The following is a 27,774-nucleotide window of genomic DNA, read 5'->3' on the forward strand; positions in this document are numbered from 1 at the left end:
CCACACACACCCCTGTCCGTATGTGGTTGAGGGAGGGCCCTAGCCAGGGCTTTTTCAACAGATGCGGTCACAGCCGCCTTAAGTAAAGCCTGCAAATTCTGCTCCTGTGCAGAGGCGTCCATAAAGTCTGAGTCTATGATACTTGATACCTACGAAGCTAGAAAACAGGTATCATTAGCAGGCAAAAGGGGCAGCACCCCTAGTGTTGGCAGAGGCAAGTAATAATGCATGCAGGCTCAACAAACCGTATCCAGGGTATGGAGCCACCAGTCCAATAGCATGCATAGTATGGCACAGACAAAGCAGGCCAATCATGGGGCACAGACAAAGCAGGCCAATCAAGGGGCACAGACAAAGCAGGCCAATCAAGGGGCACAGACAAAGCAGGCCAATTATAAAGGCACAGACAAGGCAGGCCAGTATAAGGGTACGGGCGGTACCGACCCAGAGGTATAATGCAGGCGGAAACCTAGATCCTTTTAGACATGTAGTAGAATCTTGACTATTAGGATGCACGGTAGAGACGAAGCTGGGTCCTTATAGGCAAGGTTCTTCAAGATAGCGAAACACTTTAGTTTTGATATGGTTGTGCCTAATCCATTAGGCCATAAAATACGAGAGCCATGCTCAACCACCCAGATGGGGCCTGAACCCACAATCCCTGGTTTTGGACGCCAGTGCGACCTCCATCAGGCAACTGAGGCTTGATTAGAGCAGTCCTAGTTCAATAAGTGGGTAAGGACACCAGGCAGGGACACCTGCAGGAGGCACGCAGTGCCATGTGGAAGTCAGGAAAACCAGTAAACCGTAAAACCATGTCCATAGAAAAAAATGCAGGGCAAGCACACATGCAAAGAATCAAAAACTAAGGTCTATTGCTTAGTTACTTGGGGAGGTGAGGGGGATTGAATCTGCGACCCTCATATATTGGGCATAATTTATGATGCAAGGGCTCACAGAGCTGCCTCACATGGACAGAAAAGAAAGCCGTCACCAAAAAATACGCACCCCCAAACAGCCCAGAAGATGGGGAAACACACCGGACCAGCTAGTCACTGTACCTTTAATAAGGCAGTGACGCGCGCGGCTAACACAGTGGGGAGCCGCGCACCCACTGCCCGACCACGCGGTCGCGGAGAAGGTGACCGGGAGCGGAGGCTCCCGCGGCAAATGAGTAGATCCCTGCTCCGTCCCCACTCTGATAACAGTGTTAGCGAGTGAGCGGGGACGCGGGCAGGGTAAAGAACAAAACGGGGATTCCCGCTCGGCGGACGAAGCTGGCGGGCGGGAATCAAAGGCAACACACGAGGGACCGCAGGAGTCTTTCTCCGCGGTCCCGGCGGTCGGCACGGGGAGCGGTCGGAAGACCGCTTCTCGGCGACCACCACGGCCAATAAGCCAGAGGAAACAGAACAAACAATAAAGCCAACAGGGTAAAACAAAACTCCCAAGGAGAAAACAGGCACAAAGAAATAAACACATGGCAAACGGTCAGTAATCTGTATAACTAAACACATGGCAAACTGTCAGTAATCTGTATAACTAAACACATGGCAAACTGTCAGTAATCTGTATAACTAAACACATGGCAAACTGTCAGTAATCTGTATAACTAAACACATGGCAAACTGTCAGTAATCTGTATAACTAAACACATGGCAAACTGTCAGTAATCTGTATAACTAAACACATGGCAAACTGTCAGTAATCTGTATAACTAAACACATGGCAAACTGTCAGTAATCTGTATAACTAAACACATGGCAAACTGTCAGTAATCTGTATAACTAAACACATGGCAAACTGTCAGTAATCTGTATAACTAAACACATGGCAAACTGTCAGTAATCTGTATAACTAAACACATGGCAAACTGTCAGTAATCTGTATAACTAAACACATGGCAAACTGTCAGTAATCTGTATAACTAAACACATGGCAAACTACCAGTAATCTGTATAACTAAACACATGGCAAACTGTCAGTAATCTGTATAAATAAACACATGAAAAAAACTATCAGTATTGTAAAGGAAACATTCACCAAAGAAAATAAAAGAGCCAGAAAGGCACATAAATCTCACAACCAAGCATAGTTCATAACAATCATAAATAAATCACACTAAATCCCAAAGCCACCACAAGAAGCAGGAGGCAGAGGTACTCTGACCTGTACTGATGCAGAGCAGCAAAGAAAGAGGAAATGGTGGCTTAGGAGGAGCCTTATATAGATACCTTATGTTTTTGTCTTTGGTGTTTATCTCTCTATGTTAATGTGCTGCTGTGGAGTTCTAGTAAAGAGAGACTTAAGCAAATATGAAGCCTCCTGTCATGCTATAAAATTATTTATGCTTGGGGATATATTCCATGAATGGTGGCTGCAAGTATGAGTATGTTTAGATAGAGGATGTAAATATAGGAAAGTTCTGGATTTTAACTAAGTCCCAGGATTCAGTTTGAATAAGAGAGAGTGTAAGGTTTTCAAGTTCCAGAATTGAGTTGGAAAAGGCAGAGAGTTAGGTGTGTCTAGCTTTTGGTTAATGATCATTGATCTCCTGTCTCTGGCTATCGTCAATTTTTAAGGAAAACCTTATCTTAGCTTTCTTTGCGTCACTAATTTAAAGTGACCAATGGAATCAGGTGGGTGTACTTCTTCTATTGATTGTTTCTTCTATTGATTGTTTTCCAAACTTTGATCAATAGATGGCATTGTAACACCACAAGAAATTATCATTACAAATTACAACTACCAAATTGTATAAGGGGTTAATTGGATTTTGTGATGATTTGACGTCACAAATCTTATTTTTTTATGGGTACCCTTCATCAACTGTCAGTCTTCAACGTATTTTCTTAGACTGACCGTCTCCTTTTTGGGCCATGAAGTACGATATCCATTAAATTTAAAAAGTTAAATTAATTACTTAAGCATTATCTCTTTCTGGTAATAATATGTCTGGTTTTCTTAGTTATACTGAAAGAAGAAACCTTATCTCTGGTCAGTTTTTATGTTAGCTACATTCCTCTGGTCAGTGTTTGAATAGAGTTAGCGTGAAAAAAAATGTGTCTGAACTTTGCATTGTGTTACAAAATGGAGTCACATCTGCTAAGTGGTGACTTACAGTATACATTTTTAATTTCAATCTTAACACAAAATGTAATATAAAATACCTGACATAACTCACTGGTAAGAACGCATCTTGAATACACCCTGTTCCAAATTATTATGCAATTTCTATTTAAGTGTCACAAAGATTAAATATTTTGTTTTTCAGTTTAACTCATGGATGGCATTGTGTCTCCGGGCTCTTTTGATCACTGAAAACAATCTTGGACACCTGTGATAATTAGATTGCCAGGTGAGCCCAATTTAAGGAAAAACTACCAAAGGAGGGTGTTCCACATTATTAAGGAGAACACCATTTTCATGCAATATGGGGAAGAAAAAGGATCTCTCTGCTGCCGAAAAGAGTGAAATAGTTCCATGCCTTTAATAATAATCTAATAACATTAGATATTTCACGAAAACTTAAGCGTGATCATCGCACTATTAAGAGATTTGTGGCTGATTCAGAGCACAGACGGGTTTGTGCAGATAAAGGCACATTGAGGAAGATTTCAGCCAGATCCATGCATTGGATCAAGAGAGCAGCTGCTAAAATACCATTACATAGCAGCAAACAGATATTTGAAGCTGCTGGTGCCTCTGGAGTCCCACGGACATGAGGTGTCGGTGCGATCTATGAGAGTGGTAGGCAGTTTACATCCAAACAGCAGATCTGGGAGGCTATTCTGACATCTTGCAAACAAATTTAAGCAGAAACTGTCCAAAAACTCACAAGTTTGATGGATGCAAGACTTGTGAAGCTGCTATCAAATAAGGGGTCCTATGTTAAAATATAACGTACCCTGTTAAAATGTTTAAAAAGTTAAAATGTTGTTATAAGTTTGATTAAAAGAGTTTTTGCTATATGCTGCAAACACAACAAATGACAATTTTCAGTTCTTTACAACCTAAAAAGTGTTTTGAAATTTACTGTGCATAATAATTTGGAACAGTGCATTGTAAGTTTTTTATGTTTTAAAAAATTACTGTTATCATTAGGAGGTTTGTTCAATAAAATTTGAATTGTACTCTTAAAGCGGCACTGTCATGCCGAACTTACCTTTCCTCAATCTCTTCCTCTTCTCCCCCTCTCTCAGGATCTGTTCTTCTTTTCTTCCTGTCTTCTTTAGTTTTCTTTAAAACCATAAGACAAAGTAGGGACTCTTTGTCTTATGGGATTCCTCCGCTTGACCAGCTCTGACCAGCGGAGGAGCAAAGTGTGCTTCATTTCCGCTGGTCAGAGCAATTTTCCCATGATCCCTAGCTTTCCTCCCTGTTCCCACAATGCTTCCTGTCAGTATTGCCAAACGTCCTGTCACTTAGACAGAACGCCGGCAAAACTGCCGAATTGCATCCTAACAGAATTCTCCATTGGTGTTAGGATGCAATTCGGTACTTTGTTTGTATCGGAATTTCATTCTAATGAATGAAACTCCGATCCTATTCATTGCTGTGGCTGCATCTTGCAGCCGCTTAGTAGATAACTCCCTAATTCCCACGGTATCAGGGAGCTATCTACTAAAAGGCTAAAATACCTGAATTGGTCTTAGTATTAGTAAATAATATGCCCCTACTCGCTATACCGCGAGTAGGGGCATGTCTAGTAAGCAGTGAGCAGCCTGTGGCTGCTCACTGTAAAAAACAAAAAACAAAAAAAAACTAATAAACACCCCCCCTCCCCTGCGCGGGGGTTAAAGATTGGGGGGGGGGACCTACTGTCTTCCCTCCTGGCCCCCACCCCTGCGCGGTGGGTGGGGGCCCTAATAAAACAATAAGGGGGGGACCTACTGACCTCCCCCCCGGCCCCCACCCCTGCGCGGTGGGTGGGGGCCCTAATAAAACAATAAGGGGGGGGACCTACTGTCCTCCCCCCCGGCCCCCACCCCTGCGCGGTGGGTGGGGGCCCTAATAAAAACAATAAGGGGGGGACCTACTGTCCTCCCCCCCTGGCCCCCACCCCTGCGCGGTGGGTGGGGGCCCTAATAAAACAATAAGGGGGGGACCTATTGTCCTCCCCCCTGGCCCCCACCCATGCGCGGTGGGTGGGGGCCCTAATAAAACAATAAGGGGGGGACCTACTGTCCTCCCCCCCTGGCCCCCACCCATGCGCGGTGGGTGGGGGCCCTAATAAAACAATAAGGGGGGGACCTACTGTCCTCCCCCTGGCCCCCACCCCTGAGCAGTGGGTGGGGGCCCTAATAAAACAATAAGGGGGGGGACCTATTGTCCTTCCCCCCCTGGCCCCCACCACTGCGTGGTGGGTGGGGGCCCTAATAAAAACAATAAGGGGGGGGGACCTACTGTCCTCCCCCCCGGCCCCCACCCCTGAGCGGTGGGTGGGGGCCCTAATAAAACAATAAGGGGGGGGGACCTATTGTCCTCCCCCCCTGGCCCCCACCCCTGCGCGGTGGGTGGGGGCCCTAATAAAAACAATAAGGGGAGGGGGACCTACTGTCCTCCCCGCCGGCCCCCACCCCTGAGCGGTGGGTGGGGGCCCTAATAAAACAATAAGGGGGGGACCTACTGTCCTCCCCCCTAGCCCCCACCCCTGCGAGGTGGGTGGGGGCCCTAAATGAACCCCCCCCATCAAGGTGACTAGGGGTCCCAAGCCCCTAGTCACCCCCCCCCCAAAACATTCTATCCCCTACCTACCCCCCTCACCCTAAAAATAGTGAGGGGGGAATAAAATAACTAACCTGTAAAAAAAAATAAAAATAAACTTGCCATTTGACGTCTTCTTTTTTCTAAATTCTTCTTACTTCAGCCCCCCAAAAGGCCAAATAAAAATCCATAAACCCGTCGCACTTTAAAAAAACCAAAAAAAAAACCGAGCGCAAACAAAAATTAATCCATCTTCACCCATGGAGGGCACGCCGCGTACTGAGCTCCGCAGGGCGGGTCACGGCTTATAAAGCCTTGCCCTGCCCTGCAATTAGGCTTAGAACACAATGATTGGTTGGTTTAAGCCAATCAGAGTGCTCTGTGTCATTTTACACAGCGTGGGAAAATTCAAAAGAACTTTCCCACGCTGTGTAAAATGACAGATCACTGTGATTGGATGGTTTTCAAACCATCCAATCACAGTGCTCTGTGTCATTTTACAAGCGTGGGAAAATTCCAAAGAACTTTCCCACGCTTGTAAAATGACACAGAGCACTGTGATTGGATGGATTTCAAACCATCCAATCACAGTGCTCTGTGTCATTTTACACAGCGTGGGAAAGTTAAATTTTCCCACGCTGTGTAAAATGACACAGAGCACTGTGATTGGATGGCTTGAAAACCATCCAATCACAGTGATCTGTCATTTTACACAGCGTGGGAAAGTTCTTTTGAATTTTCCCACGCTGTGTAAAATGACACAGAGCACTCTGATTGGCTTAAACCAACCAATCATTGTGTTCTAAGCCTAATTGCAGGGCAGGGCAAGGCTTTATAAGCCTTGACCCGCCCTGCGGAGCTCAGTACGCGGCGTGCCCTCCATGGGTGAAGATGGATTAATTTATTTTTTTTTTTTTTTTTTTTTTAGTGCGACGGGTTTATGGATTTTTATTTGGCCTTTTGGGGGGCTGAAGTAAGAAGAATTTAGAAAAAAGAAGACGTCAAATGGTAAGTTTAATTTTTTTTTTTTTACAGGTTAGTTATTTTATTCCCCCCTCACTATTTTTAGGGTGAGGGGGTAGGTAGGGGATAGAATGTTTTGGGTGGGGGGTGACTAGGGGCTTGGGACCCCTAGTCACCTTGATGGGGGGGGTCATTTAGGGCCCCCACCCACCGCGCAGGGGTGGGGGCCAGGGGGGAGGACAGTAGGTCCCCCCCCCTTATTGTTTCATTAGGGCCCCCACCCACCGCTCAGGGGTGGGGGCCGGGGGGGAGGACAGTAGGTCCCCCCCCTTATTGTTTTATTAGGGCCCCCACCCACCGCTCAGGGGTGGGGGCCGGGGGGGAGGACAGTAGGTCCCCCCCTTATTGTTTTATTAGGGCCCCCACCCACCGCGCAGGGGTGGGGGCCGGGGGGGAGGACAATAGGTCCCCCCCCTTATTGTTTTATTAGGGCCCCCACCCACCGCGCAGGGGTGGGGGCCAGGGGGGGAGGACAATAGGTCCCCCCCTTATTGTTTTATTAGGGCCCCCACCCACCGCTCAGGGGTGGGGGCCGGGGGGGAGGACAGAAGGTCCCCCCCCTTATTGTTTTATTAGGGCCCCCACCCACCGCGCAGGGGTGGGGGTCGGGGGGGGGGACAGTAGGTCCCCCCCTTATTACCATTTTTTTTTTTTTTTTACAGTGAGCAGCCACAGGCTGCTCACTGTTTAGTGGACATGCCCCTACTCGCGGTATAGCGAGTAGGGGCATTGGGGAGATTTTAATCTCCCTTGTGCTATTATGGGGGTCATATTGACCCCCATAGAGTGAGGGGGGGACCTGGGGGGCTTATGAAGTGGTGGGGAGCACTGATCCCTGCCGCTTCTATAGTTACATATTACAAGGAGGGAGCTGCACGCCGGTAGCTCCCTCCTTGTAATAAACTGAACGAACAAACTAACACTGATACACAGTGTTAGTTTGTTCATCTGATTTTTTCTATTCATTCATTCGTCTGTCTGATGAATGAATGAATAGATGAAATTCCCGTACGCATGTCCAGGTGTTTCACTGGGCATGTGCGGGAATCTCACAGTCTGTGTAGTGTGGGTAGATGACGTGTCCCACAGGGACTTCACCTACCCACACAAAGATGGCGGCGCCCTGAATATAGATCGGGGCAGAAGATAAAGAATTAAAAAGAGGTAATGTGGGGGGCTTAGGGGCATTTGGGGGTGACTAGGGGGTCGATTGGATGTAGTGGAGGCGGGAGGGGGGTTAAAAAAAAAACGGGATTCGGCATGACAGTGCCGCTTTAATAGTCGATAACATGCGAATTATGCTGACTCTTATTTACATCAATTATTTAAGTAAATGAGAAAAATATCATTTGCATAATAATTTGGAACAGCGTGTATGCTGTGCAATTTTGGGCACTTGTTCTAAAGAAGGATATTCAGGCCTAGAAAAAGTGCAGAGGCGGGCTATAAAATTAATAAAAGGAATGGAACATTTTCGCTATGAAGAAAGGTTAACAAACTTAAACCTCTTTAGTTTAGAAAAATGGCACCTCAAAGGGGATATGGTACCAATCTACAAATATATCCAGGGCCAATACAAACCATTGTGAATTTCTTCACAAACAGAATGAGGTCATGCATTTAGACTGAAAGAAAGAAGATTTCTCACCTGTGGGAAAAGCAAGTTGTAGCAGAGCTCCCTGTACCCTGACTGGGTACCTCTGCTAAGGACCGCTTCCTAGCTGGAACAGGGGACAAACCGCAGCACTTGTGCCCACAGTCGCCGTGGCTTGACTGGGGCCCTGGAACTGCTCCTTCCTGGAGCCGAATGGGGAATTAGCTCTAGTCCCTACAAGGACTTTCCCCGTTGAATCCCCTGCAAGCTGGAACAGCAGAAACAAGAGCAAATTTTCTTTCCCTCCAATAACAGGACGACACACAGTTTTGGAGTGTAGGCTGGAATAGATTTTAAAGAGCTACACTTGGCCTTTTATGACAGTTCCCATGCAAGGGATATGCCCACATGGACCTTGTTGGGGACAGAAACACAAACATGCAAACCAATAATAATACATTTACAATGTAAGGCTCTCCCACACATGACACACAATCCCTCCGTTCTGCTTGGGAGATACTGCTTGGGAGATAATTGGGTTAGTAACTGTACTAATTTTAATCCCATTATCTCCAAGCACAAAACAGAAATTTCTAAAAAGTGCCAGAAGTACCCCAAAACACATGATATCCCCACAAATTACATCCCCTGATAGCCCTGATCTGGGTCACCAACATATCCAAAAATCACCCAGATCAGTTCAGGGGTTCAGAAATTCTATGGAAGTCATTTATTTGACCGACCGCAGGCATGGCCCCATGCCAAAAACAGTTCCAGAGAATCAGGGCGTATGGTCGGTCTAGTTCGGTAGTTTGAAAATGAACAAACTGACGAACAGAGTCAATAGTCTTACCACGGAGCTTGTTCCCTTCATCCAGACGAATGATCCCACCGAACAGTGCTCTTGTAACTTGTATAGAACCGAACCGAGGCGATGATGAAAGTCCAGTGGTGTTCAGGAGTTTCTATAGCCAATTTTAGTTCCAAGAGATTCATGCCCAAACACCGCTGCCTGCGTTCATGCGAACAAGATGGCTGCCGCCTCATTGTTGTCTATAGGAATTGCAGCCACCCAGACGAACAATTAGAACACTGCGGTGAGAAACGTTCCAAGTTGTTAATAGGTGTTAACAAGCTCCAGAGTGGTCTCTGGTTCGTGCAGTTGTTCAGTGATTCGAAGTGCTACTTCAAAAGTTCGAAGTGTGGCCATATAACTCCAAAAAGGCACAAACAGAGACTTTTACATTATTTCCCACAGGGTCCATAGTCTGTGGGCAGGAGGCTGGCAAGTAGACTCCTCCAGGAGCTGGTGGCAAACTCCTTTAAAAAGGGGAGTTTGACACACAAGTCTTATGGCTTGAATGGCATGCAGATCTGTGTTTAACAATGTATTAACTATCCACTGACTTCGGGTGTAAGGGGTTTTCAATCACACTTTTTCCCCACAATAACTTATTTGGTTTCTGCTCCGCAAGTAACAACAAAGCCTCAATAGCAGCTGTCCATGAGTGGTGCACTGGCTTTCTATCTCTTCCTGAGTTGTGTTTCAAAGCTGTTGTATACAGCAAACATAAACTCAAAGGAAACCATGCTTAAAATGGTATGAGGCAAAAATGTGATTCATTGTTAAACTAATTTGCATTTGCCCGCCCAGAATTCCTTGCAGTAGTAACATCACTGCAAATTTGAGATTTATGTGGGAAAAACAAGTCTTATGGCTTGACTGGTGTGCAGATATGTGTTTAACAATGTCTTAACTATATATATAAGAAAAGATCCAAGCTCGGCACTCTTCCTCCTCTTCCTTAACAAAATATGCTCAAGTAGATTATGTCTGGGTGCAATAACGCGTTGAATATATAAAAATAATACCGATAAGTACTACTCACAGGTATTTTTCTCGAGGATTTATTTGGGGATTATCACCTTACAGCAATGTTTTATCCACTTCAAGCCTTTATCATGATCAAATAAAGTATAAAAGTGTGAAAATAAAGTATAGAAATCACTTACATGTTACCCATGTGTGTGTGGTGAGGTGGAAACCTATTCCAGAATGAAATTCTTTACGTGGCACAATGTTGCCTAAGCAATGTGATGCATGGTTATATATTCTGACTGCTACATATTTCAGTATAAAACAAAAAGATTTCAAGCTTGATAAAGACCTTGGTGCAGGTTGAAATGTTGCGGTTCCTTTTTTTGATCCAATATATCTGCTTGGTTCCTGTCACAGTGAGTGCCTGAGATCTTTTTGTTTTATACTGTATTTATGAGTTATCCTGACTCATACTCAGGTAGCACCCTGTCATTTTATTATTGAGTGCAGTCCTCTTTTCGTTATAAAATATGTTACATATTTCAGGACATAGCTACAGCTATTTACAGGTTTACTAACATTGTATTAAAGTTTATTTAAGTGATACAGTAACACATTAGTCACCTTTAGATATTTAGTATCTTTGGTTTAATAAAAATTGATGCGCTTCTTCACACCTAGAGATTCTTCCCATCTAAGCAAGTCTTTTGACCCTTGGTTCATATTAAAGAGTTTGGTTTTAAACCAGGAGATAACACAAAAAATCTCTAAGCAATATTTACAGTATGCTGTAGTGCCCTCCTAACTTTGCGCTCTCCTATGCCCATCCCTATGCACTTTCTTTTATACTCCCATCACATTAATGTAAAATAAATTAAAAGTTTTATGGGGGGTTAATGTGATAATAGTGTAATGGAAGTTGAAGACCTCACTTATGGTTTATGCAGGTGGGGGCATATATACTAAATGTAAAAAATAGCAACTGAGCAGCCGTTGCATCCCAGATGCAAGAGAGGAACCATCCATCAAGATCCTAAATGTTGGGTCCCACATAAGAGTACCACATTAGGAAACTGATGTGTTCGGTAGATTGCTCCCTAATTTAATATCCTTAAAATGGTAATCCCACATCTATCTACTATACAACTATGTAGTTAACAGCCAAATATCCAAAATTAAGAAAAGGCCCCCTGTCATTATTTTGCTCTTTTAGTTGCTTATTTGATAAGGCCCTAATTGGTACTCTTGTTTACGGAAGTCCCACTTAAGGATTCCAGAATACCAAAGTAGGGGGTAATCTACTAAAAGCTTAAGGAGCAAAATGAAGAAAAAAAATGTTTCAGTTGTTTAGTAAATTGCTATTCCTATGAAAATCAATGGATCTGAAAAGATTTGTTTTAGTTTATTCCAAATCCAATCAAGTGTTTGATTTGTTTAATTTTATAAAGAAATTGGAAAATCTAATACTTCTGAATCGCCAAATTCAGATGAATTCAAACAGAATTCGATATGCAGCAAAATTAATTGGACATGTCTATTCAGCACTTATTGACTTTGTATTGCAGGGAAAGTTCTCATATGAGCTTTCTCACACTATGCAAGCTTAGTCTGACTAATTTCAAGTTTCTGACACTTTAAGGCTTAGTTTACAGCCGTTGCAGTATATAATAAAATCCTTGAAAAACATGATTTTCAGCATCATTTAATATTTGATATTTTGTTCAGTATAACATAATTATCTTTGACTATAAAAATAGATTCATAATACATATTCCCCGTAACTCTGCAAATTGTAGTACTACTTTCTAGATATAAAGTAAATAAAGATAACTAATTAAACATTTGTAGCTCAGTTAACTGGCAGTTAACTGGCTTTTCATTATAGTAGAACTAAGAATTTTTATATTATTTTACACCTACTAATCATATATTATTTTTTTAATATATGCATATATAAGTTGTGGGAGAGGTTACCCGGCCTATAAATATATACACAGACCCTTTCTCTGGCCTAATGCAGCCTGGTTCATATATTTGCCTGGTGTATATATGATAATAGTAATAATAATAATAAAACACACAGGATGTGACGGCATGCACTTACACAAAATCTTATTGTGCTCCAAAGCCACAATACGATCATCATAAACCAATATATGTATGGGCACTCACAGTGTTCTTGTTGCAGAAATAAAGTTAAACTCCATTCTATTCTACAAACAAGAAAATTCAATGTTTTGGACCTCCATCAGTACTTTCTCAAAACTAAATTAATCTTGAGAAAGAACCGACGGAGGTCCGAAACATCAACTTTGTTTGTAAAATGAAATAAAATATAAAAAAAATTCTTCAACAAGAAGAACCGTGAGTGCCTATATATATATATATATATATATATATATATATATATATATATATATAGAGAGAGAGAGAGAGAGAGAGAGAGAGAGAGAGAGAGAGAGAGAGAGAGAGAGAGAGAGAGAGAGAGAGAGTTTATTATATATACAGAATCTCACAAAAGTGAGTACACCCCTCACATTTTTGTAAATAGTTTATTATATCATTTAATGTGAAAACACTGAAGAAATTACTCTCTGCAATGTAAAGTAGTAAGTGTACAGCCTGTATAACAGTGTAAATTTGCTGTCACCTCAAAATAACTCAAAACACAGCCATTAATGTCTAAACCGTTGGCAACAAAAGTGAGTACACCGCTAAGTGGAAATGTCCAAATTGGGCCCAAAGTGTCAATAATTTGTGTGGCCACCATTATTTCCCAGCACTGCCTTAACACTCATGTGCATGGAGTTCACCAGAACTTCACAGGTTGCCACTGGAGTCCTCTTCCACTCCTCCATGACGACATCACGGAGCTGGTGTATGTTAGAGACTTTGCGCTCCCCTACATTCTGTTTGAGGAGGCCCCACACATGCTTAATAAGGTTTAGGTCTGGAGACATGCTTGGCCAGTCCATCACCTTTATCTTCAGCTTCTTTAGTAAGCCAGTGGTCATCTTCGAGGTGTAAGGGAAAAAAACTCTCTAGAAGAGTGGGAATACCAGAAACTGGCTAGGTGACTAATGGCTAAAATACTACTAAATAGAGAATAAAAATATAAACATATAAATATATGGTACTATGCCTTTAAATCTGGAAAAGACAAAGTTTCTCTATAAATGTGCAAAAATGTGAATAAAGGTGCTATGAGTGGAGATCTCAAATAAACTGGATATCCCTTTAAATGTGCAAAAATACAAAGAGAATGCTGCTATACCTTTAAATATCCTTTAAGAAAGTGCAAACTTTGACCACATCATCCTCTTTATGCATGTTGTCTTACTCCAAGCTGTATAGGCTCGAAAGCCTACTACCAATTAAGCATATTAGGTGATGTGCATCTCTGTAATGAGAAGGGGTGTGGTCTAATGACATCAACACCCTATATCAGGTGTGCATAATTATTAGGCAACTTCCTTTCCTTTGGCAAAATGGGTCAAAAGAAGGACTTGACAGGCTCAGAAAAGTAAAATATAGTGAGATATCTTGCAGAGGGATGCAGCACTCTTAAAATTGCAAAGCTTCTGAAGCGTGATCATCGAACAATCAAGCGTTTCATTCAAAATAGTCAACAGGGTCGCAAGAAGCGTGTGGAGAAACCAAGGTGCAAAATAACTGCCCATGAACTGAGAAAAGTCAAGCGTGCAGCTGCCAAGATGCCACTTGCCACCAGTTTGGCCATATTTCAGAGCTGCAACATCACTGGAGTGCCCAAAAGCACAAGGTGTGCAATACTCAGAGACATGGCCAAGGTAAGAAAGGCTGAAAGACGACCACCACTGAACAAGACTGACAAGCTGAAACGTCAAGACTGGGCTAAGAAATATCTCAAGACTGATTTTTCTAAGGTTTTATGGACTGATGAAATGAGAGTGAGTCTTGAAGGGCCAGATGGATGGATTGGTAAAGGGCAGAGAGCTCCAGTCCGACTCAGACGCCAGCAAGGTGGAGGTGGAGTACTGGTTTGGGCTGGTATCATCAAAGATGAGCTTGTGGGGCCTTTTCGGGTTGAGGATGGAGTCAAGCTCAACTCCCAGTCCTACTGCCAGTTTCTGGAAGACACCTTCTTTAAGCAGTGGTACAGGAAGAAGTCTGCATCCTTCCAGAAAAAAACATGATTTTCATGCAGGACAATGCTCCATCACACGCGTCCAAGTACTCCACAGCGTGGCTGGCAAGAAAGGGTATAAAAGAAGAAAATCTAATGACATGGCCTCCTTGTTCACCTGATCTGAACCCCATTGAGAACCTGTGGTCCATCATCAAATGTGAGATTTACAAGGAGGGAAAACAGTACACCTCTCTGAACAGTGTCTGGGAGGCTGTGGTTGCTTCTGCACGCAATGTTGATGGTGAACAGATCAAAACACTGACAGAATCCATGGATGGCAGGCTTTTGAGTGTCCTTGCAAAGAAAGGTGGCTATATTGGTCACTGATTTGTTTTTGTTTTGTTTTTGAATGTCAGAAATGTATATTTGTGAATGTTGAGATGTTATATTGGTTTCACTGGTAAAAATAAATAATTGAAATGGGTATATATTTGTTTTTTGTTAAGTTGCCTAATAATTATGCACAGTAATAGTCACCTGCACACACAGATATCCCCCTAAAATAGCTATAACTAAAAACAAACTAAAAACTACTTCCAAAAATATTCAGCTTTGATATTAATGAGTTTTTTGGGTTCATTGAGAACATGGTTGTTGTTCAATAATAAAGTTAATCCTCAAAAATACAACTTGCCTAATAATTCTGCACTCCCTGTATATAGGGGGGTGAGAAATAGAAAAAAATTATATATATATATATATATATATATATATATATATATATATATATATATATATAATAAATACACAAGATCCAGCGCACTCTCCTATCTACTAAATATTTATAGTAATATTATTAGTAGTAATACTATTAATAGTAGTAATATTTAGTAGATAGGAGAGTGCGCTGGATCTTGTGTATTTATTGTATAATATGGCCCCCAGCAGCACCCCATTTAAGCATATTTAGGTGAGTGCAACCATCCCCCCATGTTTCATATATATATATATATATATATATATATATATATATATATATATATATATTTATATTTATAAATAAATAAATACAAAAATACAAAAAGGGAAAAATGAGAGACCAAATTCTCTGCTGGATGACCAAAAAATATGTATGAAACTGGTGTCTATATCCCAAACAACATGAGGGATAAATGATACCTGTTGCAAATAATATACTTTGTAAAAGATAGAAGTAACAAATAAGCTATACAGTACAAGGAACTGTTAGCTTTAGGCCCTAAAAATGGAAACAATATATCGCTGGAAAACTGAAGCATAAAACTGGATCACTTCATATAAAAAATGCCAGTTTATTGAATATATTAAAATAACTTCGGAGAAGGTAAATCTAATAAAAATACAGGTCACACTAGATTCAGAAGTGCATTACCAGACTGATGCATAGAAAAATAACAGCAAGGACCTTCGGATTGTTAAGGATGGATACGGATTGTGATGATTCAATATACAGCTGCCGGTGAGGATGGCTTGTGTCTGTGAGCACGTCCCGAGCAGGAGCCTCACTTCAGGGGACGTGCAGGACAGATACCTCCGGTGGCGGTACTTTCCGAACAGGTCCTGCGTGTGGAGATTAGTGGTGCTGCTGGTACATGCGTCTGATCCCGTGTGTTGCTAGGACGCCTGTCTTACGCGTTTCGTAGGGAATGGGCCCTACTTCATCAGAGACAACTGTCTCTGTCTCTATATTAATGCTGCATGCACTTGAAGGGACGCGCCGCTGCCCAAATACAACTAAGTGGAAATCACTGTTTAGTGGATGTGCCCTGAATGACAATATGCATGCTTTTATTTATGTAATTTTTTTTATACGGTATAATCTAAAACCGCTTGCAAAGTCTGCAGTTCTCTTGTCTGCTGCTTATGCCTGCCCTCCCCTTCTAACCCTGCCTGGTCTTTCTGTGGCTGTCCAATCGCACACTAAAGTGCTTTGGGGGTCTGGAGTGCCCCTTTGAGTTAGTTTTCTCCAGTCATAAGCAATTTACAAGTAAGTCTTAAGCCCTACTTTCGATTACTGCATTTTATGATTTATTGTCTGCTATGGCCTCATTCTACCACTCAAGCACATCAATTTTTAACTTTCTATAAACTCGGTCCACATTCGGTCCGCATTCGGTACGCATTCGGTACGCATTCGACCGTGCTGGTTTCATTATACAGTACAACTTCATCCACTTTTTAGACACTGTTAACATTTCAGCCCACTTAGCTCGCTCGTTTATTGGTTGCACTAACACATGTCAATCATATTTGCCCATATTAAGCTGGCTTAGGTATTGTGATTACTTTTACTGTCTTATTTGTAGGGTCTACATGCATTATGTAAACCTCATTCAATTATGTTCAGTTTAACCCCTTAAGGACCAAACTTCTGGAATAAAAGGGAATCATGACATGTAACACATGTCATGTGTACTTAAGGGGTTAAAGGGACACTCCAGGCACCCAGACCACTTCTGCCTGCAAGTGTAATTATTGCGGTTTTCATAAACTGCAATATTTACCTTGAAGGGTTGAGTCCATGTTATAACATCGTTGGACGTCCTCACGCTGAAATCCGCAATAGGAAAGCATTGAAAGCATTATTCAATTCAATAAAATATATTACAAGCCAGCATATAGAAATAATGTTCATTGTTCTAAAATAATGACAAGCTTTCAATGAAAAAAGGAAAATGGAAATATTTTCAGAAACTATAGTACTGTGCCATATGAATACAAAATAGACAGATGCATCATTTAGTCTTGTAGTGCTCTTTAAATGATGCAAGTGACCTTTAAAAACATAGAGAAATAGCAAAAACCTGTATCTCTCTCTGCTTTTCAATGATTTTTATATGCATTTTGCATTTGAACACACATTATTTTTTTCATTAAAAATGTTTTGGTTTTGATTTTTAAAATAGCATATTTATTTTACATTACTCCTTCAATCTCCCCTGCAATGTTAACTGAAATGCTAATGGGCTTATTAAGTTTAATGAGAAAGGTGATACATTTTTTTACCAGTGAAATAAAAAAGTAAAATGGCTACCTCCATGACTATAGAAAATGCTATCAACAGAATCAAATTATCACTTTCATACAGTATAAAAGTGAAAGTGAATGTCATTTTAACGCTAGCTCTCATTTTAACTGTTCTAAAACTCAGAAAACATTTTGGATGGAAGAAATCATATATTTTACAGCCTTTCATATACTAAAAGAAGCAAGCATGACATTTAATTGCTGTCACTTAAATTAAGTAATGACTTCATGATAACATTTGTGAATACCAAATACTTTGTGGCATCTGAAAAGCAAAGAAAATGCATTTGTTTATATCCATGCGACAAAATGAGCAATCATATATGTTCACAGAGTAACTACTGATATTATTATTACATTTCCCAAAATGTGTGCAGTGTTGGAAAGATTGTACAATATATAAATAGAGAAACTAATACAAATGAAAATGGGAGCCCTTCCAGTTAGAGTTAAAGGAACACTGGAATGTTACAAAGAAACACATATATGTCTTATGTTGAAGGGTTTTTATTTTCATTTTGATTACTAGGTCAAGTCTTTTAAAAATAGATTATCTACCTCTAATTGAGTGGCTCCAAATCCAGCAGATCATCACTAGTGATGATCTGATGACCAATTAAATGCTTCTCATAAAGATTCAACGGGAGTTTGGCACATGTGTGGCAAATGGCACTCTGCACTGGCAATACTTCTCATATAGAAGCATTAAAACCAGGGGTTCTCTATAGGATGCCTCCACTTCCCCCTTTTTTCAATGTTCAAGGCAAATGAGGAATGGAACATCATGAGAAATTGGCACTTTTATAATCATCCTTGCTAAAACCTCCCGGCTATCAAGCAGATTGCCAGGAGGTTTTAGAAAGGATTTCTCATGAAATTAGAACTTAATACATTAAGACTCTCTGTTAAATCTTAAACTGATGTACTATTTTTTAGTTTGATGTGCTTCTTTAAATACATATTTTGCAAAATTCAAAGGGAAAATAGCTTACAAGCTTATTATTATTATTATTATTATTATTACTGCCATTTTTAAAGCACCATCATTATCCATAGCACTGTAAAGTTAGGACAAGGTAGAGTAGTAATAGAATACATATTAAGAAAGATTGCACACACAAAAGTACAGTTTTACATTTTAAAAGGATAAAATCACATATCTTAACAAACTAAATAGGGATTCAGTTCCACTATATGGTAACGCCCACCACTATACAACACTAGTCCAATATTGGTGATTCCTACACTAATTGTAACATAGGAGGCAAATTAAATAGTGCTAGTGCTGAATGAACAATGTGTATTTAATTAATCTGTTATAATGTAATGTAATAGCATTGTGAATATATATTATGCTAAATTAATGTGATTAAAATAAAGACGTACAATGTCAAAACGAAATAATTGAACTGATAGTGTTTTCATGTATATACTCAAAATATATATTATATATCTGCTCCATATCAGAAAAGAATTATTATTTAAGTGATATTGTCATCTAAAACCTTCTCAAATATAAACCTTCCTGTGGTCACCTCCAATATGTAATCTGAAGCAATGGGGCCCAAAAGAGTGTTCAACCCAAAAATAGTTTGGTCTTGACTTCAAACATACATAGAAAAAAAAGGGGAATTGGGGGCACACCCAGATTTCTCAGCAGTGGTGCTTCCGTAAATACCAATATGTATTCAAAATGCAGATTAATAAACAGCATAGACACACAAAATTGCAATTTTACATTTTACAAGGCTAATTAAAATCTCCTATCTCAACAATTAAATATATCAGTTTCACCATGTAGCCATATCGTATTAAGTCCACCACTACTCCACAGTATGCCAATATTGGTGGGTCCTACATTAATTTTAACATGGAAGACTAATTAAATAGTGCTAGTGCTAAATGAACTAAAGTGTATTTAATTAATCTGTTGTAAAAGCATTGTGAATATATATCATGCAATATTAATGTGATAAAAAAACACCATTCAAAACAATACATGGTCAAAGCTAAATAATTAAAGTGAGATTACAATCTAAAGCAGTGAATCCCAACCCAGTCCTCAAGTACCCCTTAACAGTCCAGTATTTAGGGATTACCCAGTTTTGTCTAAGGTGTTTTTAGAGAACAAAAAACACACTTTAGATAAAACAGTGTAATCCCTACATCCTGTACTGGTAGGTAGTACTTCAGGACTGGGTTGTGAACAACTAATCTAAAGCTTTATAACCGTGTTATCCAACCAAGTCCTCAAGGACAACCAATAGTCCAGTTTTTGTCAGTATCTCCATTTGAATAAAACAGGGAAATACATAAATCCTGGACTGTTGGTGGTCCATGAAGACTGGGTTGAAGACCACTGCTTTATAACAGGGAATAAGTCAAAAGGCCAAGTGAAAAATTGGTGAACTGAATAGGGCCTCAAAAAAAATGTATAATTTTGTATAATGTGAAATGTATAATCTGTCAAAACAGAACTGGTGCAAAGGTGGAAGGAAATTGGTCAATATGAATATACACATGGGAACGCATGAATTAGCCAATTACATTAGCTGATCAGAGGCGGCTCTCTAATTAGGTGGTTTAGACGGCCACCTAAGGCCTCGCGCTGGCTGGGGCCTCGCGGCCGCTGATACCGCCTGTGGGCAGACTGTGTCAGGTCCTTGGTCAGTGACCGAGGACCTGACACCAGGAGGGGGTCCGGCAGCTTGCCCGGTATGCCGCCGGGTGCGAGGCCCCTCCTGGCTGCCCGGCCAGCCACTGCAGACACTGGTCTGCAGCTCCGCAGTGAGCAGAACTGCAGACCACGTGTCTTGCGAGAATTGGCCAATCAGAGCATTGCCGCGGGCAACACTCTGATGGTCTCGTGAGATTACATGGTCTGCAGCTCTGCAGAGCTGCAGACCGGAAGCAATGGCCACTGGACCACCAGGGAGCCCACTGGACCACCAGGGATGAAAAGTTAGGTTCTCTCTTACTCCCTCTCACCATCACCCCCCCAACACCCTCAGCCTCACCACCCCACACCACCCCCCACCACCCTCAGCCTCACCTCCCACCACCCTCAGCCTCACCCCCCACACCACCCTCAGCCTCACCACCCCTCACCACCCTCAGCATCACCCCCTCACCATCACCCACCCTCAGCATCACCCCCACCACCCTCAGCACTGCCCCCTCACAATCACCCACCCTCAGCATCACCCCCATCACCCTCAGCATCAACCCCCACCACCCTCAGCATCACCCCCCACCACCCTCAGCATTACCCCCCACCACCCTCAGCTTCACTCCCCCCACCACCTCAGCTTCACTCCCCCACCACCCTCAGCTTCACTCTCCCACCACCGTCAGCCTCACCACCCTCACCATCACCCACCCTCAGCATCACCTTCCCCCACCACCCTACGCATCACCCTCCTTCACCACCCTCAGCATCAACCTCCCCCACCACCCTCACCCCCTCACCACCCTCAGCCTCACCACCCCACACCAACATCACTATCACCCCCTCACCATCACCCCCCTCCCTCTCACATCACCCTCCTCCCTCTCACATCACCCCCCTCCCTCTCACATTAACCCCCCTCACTCTAACATTACCATCACCCCCTCTCCCTCTCACCATCACCCCCACACCATCACATCTCTGTCACCATCACCCCCTTTTACCATCACCCTCCTCCCTCTCACCATCACCCCCCTCACACCATCACCCCCCTTCCCTCTCACCATTACCCCCCCCCATACACACAACATACTTCAAGCAGCTACCCCATACACATAGGGTCTCAGACAAAAACGCAAACATGCTCACAGAGACATACATTCTCACACACACACACACACACACACACACAAACAAGGATACTCTCTGTCAGACACACTCTCAGGCACATACACAGGTAAACTGTGCATCAATGTGTGTATGTGACACTTTTTTGTTAGTGGGGCCTCATGTTTGAGTTTCGCCTATAGCCTCATAAAGTCTAGAGCCGCCTCTGTAGCTGATATGTTGATGCATAGAATACAAAAAGAGTATTTGCCCTCTTTTGTAACTTTATGTCGAAAAAACATTAGTAAAAATATAAATATTAGAAGAACATAGACTACTCCACTAGATATAAGACTATCCAGTTCCATGTGAAATACATATTGTGCAGATTTACCTCATCTTATGTAAAAAAAATAACTCTGATAGAATTACTTACGGTAATAGTAAACAAAAAGTGGAAAAGTGAGAATAGATATAATATAAAATGTTAATGTAAAGGGAAAAAAAAGCAAAATTTGATATACAGTGCTAATAAAAAGGTTTATTTGTAAACAGTTAGCTATATATTATTAACCCCTTAAGGACTGGACTGTTTTTGCGATGTTGTACATTTGCGACCAGGCCTCTTTTTACACTTTTGTGGTGTTTGTGTTTAGCTGTAATTTCCCGCTCTCTCATTTACTGTTCCTATACAAATTATATATTGTTTTTTTCAGGACAAAAAAGGCTTTCTTTACATACCATTATTTATATAATCTCATGTAATTTAATTTTAAAAAACAAACAAATATGATGAAAAATTTAAAAAAAATACATGTTTTTTTGACTTTTACTTGAAAAATCTTTTACTCATCTACAAAAGCGATAAAAAAAACTGCTTAATAGATTAAAAATATTGTCCTGAGTTTTAAAATACCCAGTTTTTACATGCTTTTTTGCTTTTTTTTTGCAAGTTATAGGGTTATAGGTACAAGTAGGATATTGGGATTTCAAAACATATATTCTTTCAAATTTATCAATAGTGACATTGTAACACTATTATCTGCCAAAAGTCTCTGAATAACACCCCACATGTACATATTTTTTTTTAAAGTAGACAAACCAGGGTATTCAATAAAGGGTATGTCCAGTCTTTTTTAGTAGCCACCTAGTCGCAAACACTGGCCAAAGTTAGCGTTTATATTTGTTTTCTGTGTGAAAAAACAAAAAAACTAAATTGAACGCTAATTTTGGCCAGTGTTTGTGACTAAGTGGCTACTTAAAAAGACTGGACATACCCCATTTGCAATACCTTTTGTTGTCTTCTTTTGCAAATGGTATGCCATCATGGGGGTAATTCTCATTCCTGGGCTACCATACGCTCTCAAAGGCAACATAACCAACCTGGCCATTTTCAATGTAAAAATATTTGACCCATATATTTGACCCTGTAACTTTCAAAAACGCTATAAAATCTGTACATGGGGGGAACTGTTATACTCGGGAGACTTTCTTGAACACAAATATTAGTGTTTCAAAACAGGAAAACATATCACAACAATTATATCATCAGTAAAAGTGCTGTTTGTGTGTGAAAAATGCGAAACAAAGTCACTTTCACTGACAATATCATCACTGTGATAGGTTTTTCTGTTTTGAATCACTAATATTTGTGTTCAGTGAAGTCTCCCGAGTAAAACGGTACCCCCCATGTACAGGTTTTAGGGTGTCATAGAAAGTTACAGGGTAAAATACAGTGCTAGCAAATTAAATTCTCTGGAATTTCGTCCTGGGTTGGCAGGCAGGTCCCTCAAATTGCAATTAATAAAATTACTTAATTATGTAAAAATATTACATAAATATGCACGTATAATTTAAATATATATGCATATTTATATATTTGAAGTCTACGTGTATATCTATATAATTATTTATGTAATTTTGTATATGGACATATGTATATTTCGTATTATATTTATTTATTTATTTATATATACATAGATATATATACAATTTCATTCTAAGTGTATTTTGATATAAATATATATATATATTTTTTTGTCAATCTTTGTTTTATTGAGGCATATTTTGTTTAGGGTACATAATGAAGAAGGGAAGACAGTAATAAGTTGTACAAGTTGGGAATATCACATCACAATACGTATTGTCATAGTGAATCGTCAGCCTCATTTTTTTTTTTTTTAAAGTGAAGAACAGGTATAGCACAGCATAACAAACAACCATAAACAACGCCTGTCTAGGTGGATTATTAAAGTAAAGAGTCAGTAAGCTCTACAACCCCGTAGGCCTGCTGTGGGCGAATAAATCGGCAGGTTAAATTTATATCAAGCTAATTTTCCAGTAAATCAACAACAAGAATGGTGCGACAATTGTACATGTAGCTTTGAACTGTGTGATGTTATCATCGGGGTTAAAGTGAAGGATGCGAGTGTAAAACCGGGGAAAACCCATGAGGATCAGTCTGAAACATGGAACAGTAAGTCACATGCTGGGCAAGTATGAGATGAAGTTAATATATTCAGGGTTAGTAAAGGGTAAGACGATAAGTATGTTATTAGGTCATCTATGCGGAGTGTGGCAGGTCACAATGTAAGCCGGCAATGAGATTAGGTCAGCCGCATGTATGCTGCCATTCCAATGAGGTATTGGTGGTAAAATAGTGCACATTGGCATAACTGAAAAAATGATGAGAATATAGCCGGGCCCATTCCCTTCACTCTGTCAGATAGTTAAAGAAGGGATATGCGCCTCAGTAGGGAACAGAGTGTATATCCGTTTGACAGTTACACTTAACATGACTGAATGAGGGGTGATGTTAGTCACTGTGGAGTTTTGCATGAAATTCTAACAGGGTTTATGAGCCTTAATATGAAATTCCCTGCAAGTCAAGGTTTAGGCTCATGTTAGTAGCGTGGTTACAAGTGAGTTTAGTGGGTACGATGTGTCACTTGCACGGTATGATAGCGTGGTCAGGTAGTGAGCTTATTACATGGGAAGCGGTCTATGGTGGTATACGGTGGTGTATTACCCCTAACCAAGGGGGGCATCGGGGGGGGGGGGGAGTATTAGCGTGCTGGTGCCTTTCGCAGGCCTTAGGGCCTTATCTCATCCTGTGTTCGTCATGTCTGGAGTTATGTATTTAAACTTTACACTTAGGATTGAAACACAAACAAAACAAGAAAAAAGAGGAAAAACAGGAAAGAAACACTGGACGATTAGTCCCAAAAGTCCAGTGGCCTTTATGCTGGTGAGATCAATATGCGGGAGGGTTAAGAAGTGCCCTATGCCCAGCAGTGTCGGTCGAGTAGCGTGGGTCCCGGTGAGTCCTCCGGTTGCTGTAGTCAAGTCTGGGGGCTCGACATTGTCCTTTCGCGTGTGACGAACGGCATGCTGGTGGCTGGGTCCCCTAACTCGTGCTGTGGTTCCGGCGGTAGGGTGGCAGGTAAGTCTGGTAGGCCAAGATTTTTCAGAAGTGCTGGTGCCTCTTCGTCCGATGTTATCGTGTGAGTGAGTTCATTGTGGGGGATTAGCAGGGATCTTCGTGGTCCCCATCTGTAGGGCACTCCTAGGTTGCGCAGATGGCTTGTCAAGTGTGATAGTGTCTTCCGCCACTGTAGCGTGGCCCTGGTAAGATCTTGGTAGAACGACAGCTGGGATGTTTCAAAGATCAGGGGGGTTTTACCTCTGGTTGCTGCCAGGAGTTGTGCTTTATCGTGGGTGGAGGCGCATCGTAATATGACATCTCTGGTGGGCATGTTAGGCATCCTGGATGAGGTTGGGAGCCTGTATACGCCGTCTAGCCTGAATTTACGATTAACTGCCGGTGGCAAGATGGTGGTTAAGAGTCTACGGACGTAGTGCGGCAGTTCGGTGGCCTGGATCTCTGTAGGTATACCCCTAATTTTTACGTGGTTTCGCCTGGCTCGGTCTTTCAGGGCGGACATTTGTAGCGTCAAGCTGTGTTGTGAGGTTTGCAGTTGATGCACGGCATCTTGAATGGTCGCCATGCCGGCTTTGAGGTGCGTTATGTCTTGCTCCGTGGTTTGGACGCGCTCCTTGACATTGTGCATGTCGGTTTTCAGGCGTCCCACATCAACAGCTAGCGTTTTTTGTATGTCCTTGACCCAGTTTTGTAGGTCCTGTTTAGTGGCAAAATCAGAGTCTCCCATTGCTGCGGTCTTTGCCGGCATTGTAAGTGCTGTGTCAGTTTGGGTTGATGAGTGGGCCGGTGAGAGGGAAGGAGTGTGGATCATGGTGGCGGCTTTGGGCAGTGCTGGCCTCTGGAGCAAGGTTCCGATGTCCTGTGCCATACCTGGGCCCATGTGTGCCTTCTGCGAGCGTTTCCCCATGGGTTCGGGGGTTTCCAGCCTGTATGGCTCTAAGTCACTATCCGGATCGGAATCACCCTGCAGGTATGTCCCGCTGAGTAGCTGCTCGAGGCCGTGCAGGCTTGGCGCGTGGTAGGCCTTAGGCCTGCGTTTTGCACTCCCGGACTTCGGAGTGTACCGGAAAGGCATCTGCCGGTTCGGTATGTGGGCCTGGACTCTGTTCTGACGTGCTCTGGTTCGGATGGCCGGCAGGTTCCAAGATTTCGGCGGATTTTGGGTTACAAGGTGGGAGCCCGCGAGAATGGCGTCCGCTCCGTTTCAGGTCCTGGCCCCGCCCCCCATAAATCTATATATTTTAATATCAAAATACAGTTAGAATAAAATTGCATATAGATATGTAATTTTTTTTTTAATTTTTTTTTTTTATTTCATTTAATTTACTTATTATTTGTATTTTATAATAATATATATACAATATATATAGTTATTATATATATTATATATATATATATATATACGTGTGTAATTTAATTATAAGTGTATTTTTATATTAATATATGTACATATTAATATAAAAATACACTTAGCATGACATTATATATATGATATATAGACGTATATTATATAGGTATAATATATGTCTATATATCATACATATATACACATATAATTATTTTTATTTTTTTATTAACTTTAACTTTAATTTTTATTTTTTTTATTTTACACTAGCAGGGAGACTGCCTGTCAGCACAGACAGTCCCCCTGCAGGCAGACACATGGGCACCTATTGTGACCATGTGGTCGCCCTGTTGGGCGATCACATGGCCACAGGGGTCCTAATCCGCCATGGGGAGACTGTCTGGGCTGCAGACAGTCTCCCCACACCGGGACCAACGCCGATCGCCGCCTGGGGAACGACAGCGATCAGGTAAGTACATCTGACCGCTAGGACGGTTCAGGACCGTCATCGGTCGGCAACGCAAAAATACAGATGACGGTCCTGAACCGTCCTCGGTCGTTAAGGGGTTAATGTTGCCTCAACCTTGATCTTTCTGTGTAATTGTTTAATTTGTTGGGAAAAAAATATCTATATTACTAGGTGCTCAGGTTTTATCTTATTAATTGGAATTTAAAGGATATATAAATGGTGATGCAATTTAAAGGATCTTTAAATGGTGATGCTACGTTGATGCTGTGCTGGCTTTGTGGTGCCCTAAGAGGAGTCACTTCAGACAGTTTTTGAAAATTTGTAGTATTGCTCTGATAGCATCTAATTTTCTGCCTACCACAATTCAGACGTCATTTGGGACTAATTTCTAAAAGAAACATTTTACTCACAATCCCCTTTATATTCCAACACTTTCCATCTGCCTTCCACAAGAAAGCACTACATTTTATCAGGAGCAAACTGATGAGAGAAAAATATTCAGGCAACAAGGCTATCTGCCTTCCATTTTTAAGAAGAAATCTATATAATTTTTGAGATGCAGAGAAATATGTTTATAAGTTCCAAGAAGATACACAAATACAAGATGAGATATGCTTGACTTAAGTTAAAGTAGTTGCAGTTTTGTACCCAGTCTTATAGAGTATAAAAGTTCATGTAATTACTACAATTCCTAGCTACAGCACATACAAAATGTACCCCAATGTGTTTGTCAGGGTAGAAATGTTAGCCTTTAAACCTGTTACCATTACCAAGTTGCTTGAACATACAAAAACATAAAAAAAAATATTCCTATTAAAGATGTAAATTTTGTAAACTAATGATCTGTGGGGGCATTTTTAACATGAACAAGTGAAAACTCCTTGTGTTAGTATTAAAATATATGATAATAATATTCAGATTGTTTTACTTTTAATCTTTCCATATTTCTAGCTTTTTTCTGTCTTAATTTCTCATTAATTTCAGTCTGTATTTTTACCAGTAGATCATATTTTTCATGGAATGAATCTTTTCTCACTTCTTTTAAGATTTTATAAAACTGGAAGTATAAAGATCACAACTCTATACTCTTGTTGTTTTTTATGTAATGCAGGGTTTAACAAATTTGCTTTAAATCAAGGATACAGTTTATTGTTTTAACTAACAAAGCTTTATTTTCAATAACAAATATACAATTCTTAAAGGGATTCTATAGTCACCAGAACCACTACAGTTTAATGCAGTGGTTCTAGTGTCTATAGCATGTCCCTGCAGTCTTTTTGATTTAAACACTGCCTTCCAACTGAAGAGCCGCGCAACTTGTGAAACACTCGTTGGGGCTCTACCAATACCTGTAGACACAAATCCTGTGCTAAGTCAGCACAAATTGGTGATTCAGAACAATTACAGCTCCAAGACAAAGCATCTTT

The sequence above is a fragment of the Pelobates fuscus genome, chromosome 4, assembly GCF_036172605.1.
Source record: "Pelobates fuscus isolate aPelFus1 chromosome 4, aPelFus1.pri, whole genome shotgun sequence".
NCBI lineage: Eukaryota > Metazoa > Chordata > Amphibia > Anura > Pelobatidae > Pelobates > Pelobates fuscus.